General features: G+C 39.5%; 1 non-coding gene across 1 annotated transcript; it reads left to right on the top strand.

Annotated features, from left to right (window-relative positions):
* Positions 1–4,530: 4,530 nt before the first annotated feature.
* On the top strand, positions 4,531–4,603 carry TRNAK-UUU (transfer RNA lysine (anticodon UUU)). The gene has a single exon. It is a non-coding gene; the product is annotated as a tRNA-Lys (tRNA).
* The last annotated feature ends 1,660 nt before the right edge of the window (positions 4,604–6,263 follow it).

Raw genomic sequence — 6,263 nt, 5'->3', positions numbered from 1 at the left:
TTTTTTTTTTTTGCTCCTGAGTAATGGTTAAATGGGTATTCAATTTATAATTAATTGTTAAGTTGTAGAAATAAGGTTTTATTTACTTTTCTGTATGTTTTATTTTGCAACAAAATGTAAAACTAAGCAAAGACAAACAAGGAGGCTTTCTATGTTATCAATGTGTAAAGTTTTCCGAAATATATTGTGAGGTATCAAAAGCAACACCCAGAATATATGAATCTATATATTTACAGGCAAGTGGACAAAGAAATTCCAGAAGGTTAAGTGACAAATTAATAATAGTAGAAACCTGTGGAAGGTGGAGAAAAGAGAAGGAACCAGGTGGGTGAGTAACAGGGATGGGAAGGAAACTTTTAACTGTATAACTATTTACACATTTTTGAACTCTATGAGTGTATTACCTTTTCAAAGTACAAAACAACCAAATAAATAAAATTTCTTAAAAGCACTATTCAGAAGCCTCTTTAGAACAGATTCCCACTCCCTCGGGGCCTCATGTATTATCTTCATCCAGTTTTAGCTCCAGTAGCTCAGGAGTCAGGGTTTATTCCTGGACAGTTGAAGGTCTGGAAAGTGGAACAACTAGTGATTACACAGATGAACACCTGCAGCTCTCCAGATGGGATTAGAAGTCTTAGGTGCTTAGTCCTAACTGCAGGGTCAAGCTTTAAGTCCTTGCACAAGCACTGACTAGCAATGGTGGGTCACATAATTAAACAGAAGACCCATGGTTAGCAACTCATTCAGGTTTGTACACACACACACAACAGGGAGCTATATGAATGGAATTCAGAACCTTTACCTATGAACAGACCATTCCTATCCCCTTTCAAGGTTGAACTCTTGAAATTTGCTTGTACATCCACCTGTGGAAAAACTCATTTATTGTACCCTGGTAGACCATTCATTCAACATGTATTCAACAAATTGTTAATGAGTAGCTGCAATTTAACATGTACTCCTCGAGATACTGGGACTAAACCTGTGAACAAAAGGGGCAAAACTCTATCCTCATGGAGTTTGCATTGTAATGGGAAATGCAGACCAATGAATAAGTAAAATGTATAGTGCAGTAGATGGTGATAAGTATGAGTGAAAAAATATAGCAAAAAGATAATAGGGATGGCTTCTTTTTTCTTTTTATTGTCTTTTAATTTTAAATATGTTGAACAGGTAAGCCTGCACTGAGAGAGTGATATCTGAGCAGACCTGAAGGATATGAGCAAATGAGTTAGGCACGTATTTAGGAAAGGGTGTTTGCAGGCAGAGGAAGCAGCCTGTGCTAAGGACTGAGGCAGGAGTATGTCTGACTTGTCTGAGGAAGAGCAAGGAACTAGAGAGGACGGTGGAGGGGAGGAGGGGAGGGCTCTTGCAGGCCACGAGAAGCACTTTGGTTTCTTTACTGAACAGGAGGGAAACTCTTGGAGAGTTTCAAACCATTGGGGAATTTTTCACTACTTCTGTGTGTAGAATAGACAGGAAAGGGACAAGGTTAATACAAACCGGGGGACCAGTGGCGGGTCTATTGCAAAAATTGAGGTGATGGACCCGGGAAACGCCTGAGGATCTACATACTGGAAATGTTCCCACTGGCCCGCTGTGGTCACAACCACTATTGGTCACAGGGCAGGCTAAGGCTCTATTCTTTCTTCAGTGAAATGAGGACTGTTTGGACTTCACCTCAAATTGTGTCTTGTGGCCAGGTAGAACTGGCCTGGAGGAAAAGACAGAAGCAAAATTCCAGAGTAAAGAACTCCCTCTTTATTCACAACAGGAGCAACTTTACATAAAACCTGACATGCTCAATCAGTAAAATGCCTTTAAAATGGTTTTTCAGAAAGGAAACAAAAATTAATGTAAAATTGTGTCCAAGGAAAGAAAAGGAGAGGGGAGGAGGTTGGGATTACCATATACACGCTACTATATATAAAATAAATAATCAACAAGGACCTACTGTATAGCACAGGGATCTCTACTCAATACTCTGTAATAACCTATATGGGAAAAGAATCCGAAAGAAGAATAGGTATATGTATATGTATAACTGAACCACTTTGCTGTATACCTGAAACTAACACATTGTAAATCAACTATACTCTAATATAAAGTAAAAATTTCTTTAAAATTAGGTGAGAGATTGATAGGCCTTCTAGTATGATAGCAAAGTAAATAGTAAAAGCTGGTTGAATTATGGATATATTTTGAAGGTGCAGCTGATAGATGAAATGTAAGATCTCAGCAAAAGCAAAGATTCACAGATAACTGCACAGATGGAGTAGTTGTTTACTGAGATGGGGGAAGATTGGGGAGGGGAAAGTTTGGGGAGAAGATTAGGAGTTCAGTCTTTGGCAATGTTAAGTATAAAATACTTGTCGAGAAGGCAGCTGTATATGTGAATTTGGAGTTTGAAGGAGCAGTCCAAGGTGGAAAGACATTTGCATATACGTGGTATTTAAGGACTGAGCCCTGAGCGTGCAACTGTAAGATTCATACAAGAGATAGTTATAATACAAGATGTAATAAGGACTATTAATAGGATTGAAATAGTTTCAGGAATCCTGGGTGTATTCTAGGAGTTTCTAAACGAGTCTTGAGGAGTCAGCAAAAGCTTCGGGGAAGAGGTAGTGGGTATGGTCTGAACTGAGATCCAAAGGACAAGTAGGAACTGACAAATGGGAAAGGGAGAAGGAATTCCAGGGGAAATGCAACCTCGACGTCCAAAAGCAAGAGAGGACACGAAACAGTCAGGAATTCCCCTGCCCCTTTCCACTCCAACTTCTCTGTCACATTGACCCTCCTGCCAGAGGAGGGACTATAGACGTTTGGAGGAAAGTTAAATTGGAGAGGTTTAACATTTGGATTTGGTGGGCAATATTTTTGTGGATTCTAGTTACTTCTGTGTGGAGTGAAGTTCTTATTCGGCATCTAGCAGTGCAGTTTCTGGAAGGAAGCACGCAGAGGCAGCCGCGAACAACAGGAGCCTTGGTGTGCAGAGGCTTCCAAAAGCCCTATTCCAAGACCAACTCCGAAAACAAAAATCCTGTTTTCAGACACAGGAACTCCTGTGCCCTGTCAAAACGGATCCAAACGTTATCCAATCGGAAATGGAATTCTGAAAATCTGGCTCCCTTGCAGGCAAAGAAAAACCTCTTGAGATTTTTGACAGTTTCTTCTCAAGCGAGGGTTTCCTCAAGGCTTTGCCCCGCCGGCTCCTCCTCGGTTCCCCCTGCAGCTCCTCCTGTGAGCCCAGACAAGCTTCTGAAGAAGCGGGTTCAGAGACTGAATATTTGGCGTATTGGAAACAGGCAGACTTGGAGGCGCTGCTGGAACCCTGCGGTTCTCAAGGGGACCGAAAAGAGGCCGAGTAAAGGGAGGAGTGAGCTGAGCTAGTGGGGAGGAAGAAAAAGACGGGGGGAAAACTAAAAGAAAAGAAGCCGTTCTTGTGTTTGAAAACCCAGTTTTGATAACGGAGTTGAATATCGACGAGGGAACATCCGTTTATAAGCAGAATGGGCCAGCTGAAGCGTGTTGGACAGGAAACCCAGAGATCGACGCATCGGAACCAACCTTGGCTGCAAGTTTTGTAGCAACTCCATTGTTAAGCTGTATTCAAACAGTTGAACTAAATCTACTTCTAGATCTTACATCATATTTCACCTTTCCTAAGGTATTTACCTTTCAAAAGTCACCTCTCAGAGGATCAGCCTGCCATAGAAGTGTGGCACGTAAGTCCCACGTTCTCACCTTTCATGGAAAAGTCTCGCCCTTCTGCGTGATACATTAATAAGACACTTCTGATAAATTAAGACTCATTTGGCTGCGGCACAGTGCCCCGGGGTGTAAATATGCTCTCCTCTCGGACTCCCATCACGGGAACAACGGGAAGAACTGAATCCTTCAGTAGACGTAGCCTCGTACACGATTTCATGGAGGAGGGAGGAGGACAAATTCCACGTTTATTTCCATTATGTGCTCCATTAAAGGGTCTTTACATTATTATCTGTTTATCATGCTTTGATTAATTATGTGCAAGTAGATGCAGATATAGCACAATCCACAAGAAGTATTTTTAATACAGATTTGGGTTCAAAAGAAAAACATCAGATTTCAATGTTTATACCTGGATGTGGTACAGAGAAGCATGGTAGGAAAATCAAGAAGATACTAAGTATAAAAAGATGTGGTATTGGAATAAAATTCTATGGGAGACACGGGATGGAAATAACGAATTCAAGGAAGTAAAAGATCAAAGGAAAATCTTTCACAGAAGTTTAACAAGGGCTTTCTCTTCTCTCTTTCTCAAGAGATGTTTGTAAGTATTAAATTACTATAGTTTTAAGATTCCTTTGATATAAGTTACTCTATCCTTCAGAAAAATGGAAACTTATGAAGAAGAATGTTACATGTCCACTGGAAAAAAAAAATGTGAGGGGGAATATCGAATTTATCAAAATTCTGTTGGGGGTTAAGAATGCCCCCAAAGCAATGGGGATGTACAAAGGAGACCTAATAAAATGCTCATGGAGAGCCTGGGTAGCTCAGTCGGTAGAGCATCAGACTTTTAATCTGAGGGGCCAGGGTTCAAGTCCCTGTCCAGGCACTATGGACCTGTGTTTCCTTGGGCCAGAAGTAGTTAAGCTTCTCTCCTAAGGAAAGTTTGGGTTAAACTTCGACGACTTTTACCAACCTACCATGAGAAAAAGCCAAGAAGTCAGTTACCTTCAGCCTTAACTAGTAGTTGAGGTTTGATATTCTGTTCCAAACAAAAGATGATTTTAGCAGTTTTTAATAATAGAGACTTCCTGAGGAACACAGTACAAAACCCTTACAGCCCATGAAATATAAGAAAGCTATCCCTCTAGACTAGGGTGCTTTAGAAAAAGAACTGGAAACTATATTTGTTGGGTAAAGTATTCTCTGGGTCAGGACCTTTAGATTTTCAGTTATTCACTCTCACAACTGAGCTACTTGGCAGATGGGAAAGCCCTCCACTAAACCGTGGTAATGTCACATTCTAATGATAAACCCAAATGGTAGGGAGTTATTTCACAAATACTACAGTATGATCTTTAGGTGAGATGCTCACCCTACCCAGAAATATTGGCATACTTTACCATACGTTTCTGCAGTTTTGTCCTGTTGTGTGTTGGTCGTGCAATTTCTTGCTCAGTGGATTGTACTTCTCTTTAGAAATATACATTTCCCCCCTCCCTCTCTGTGGAAGGATTGTACTTCCCATGCCATTTGAAGATTATGTGATGGTCTACATAGAAAATGCTAAGGAACCTAAAAACAAACAAACAAACAAAATTCCTCCTAGAACTAATAAGTATGTTCAGCAAAGTCACAGAATACAAGATCAAAATAGAAAAATCAATTGTATTTCCATATACCAGCAATAAACATGTGGACACCAGAATTAAAATACAGTACTTTTTTTAAAAAAAGAAAAGAACACTTAGATGAAAATCTCTCCAGACATGTGAACATGTACATGCTGGAAACAGCAAGCCTATAAATTCTGATGAAATCAATCAAAGACCTAAATAAATGGAGAGAGATTCCGTGATTATAAAACTCAACATAGCTAAGATGTCAACTCTCCTGGAAATGATATAGAGATTTAACATAATTCAACATAATTCCTATCAAGATCCAGGTAAGATTTTTTTGTAGCTACAGACATGACTCTTCTAAAATTTATATGGGAAGAAAAATGAGTTAGAATAAGTAGAATGATTCTGAAAAACAGGAATAAAGTGGAAGAAAACATTCTTATTATTTCAAGACTTATTATAGAGCCACAGTAAAAAAGGGTGTACATTTTTGGCAGAGGGATAGATATATGTCGATGAAACAGTGTAGAGAATCCAGAAAGCACCACATGCAAGTACATCTAAATTATTTTTTACAGAAGATCAGAGGCAATGCAGTAGAGGAAGAAAAGTCTTTTCACAAGATTGTGGTGGAGCAATCCATAGGCAAAAGAAGCCGACTGCAGCCTAAACCTCACACTTTATTTAAAAAGTAAATGAAAATGGTTCATAGATTTAAAATAAAACATAAAGCTATAAAACTTTTAGAAAAAATATGAGAAAATTTGGGGGACCTGGGGCTTGGTGGAGAGTTCCTAGACATAACACCAAACACACAATCCATAAAAGACAAATTTGACTAACTGGATTTCATCAAAATTAAAAACTTTTGCTCTGCAAAGGACTCTGTTAAGAAAATTTAGAAAGCAGGCTACAGCCTGGGAG

Source organism: Lipotes vexillifer, unplaced genomic scaffold (assembly GCF_000442215.2).
Source record: "Lipotes vexillifer unplaced genomic scaffold, Lipotes_vexillifer_v1.1 C27548920, whole genome shotgun sequence".
NCBI lineage: Eukaryota > Metazoa > Chordata > Mammalia > Artiodactyla > Lipotidae > Lipotes > Lipotes vexillifer.
The sequence above is the reverse complement of the archived record's forward strand: the minus strand, read 5'-3'. Positions and strand labels throughout refer to the sequence as shown.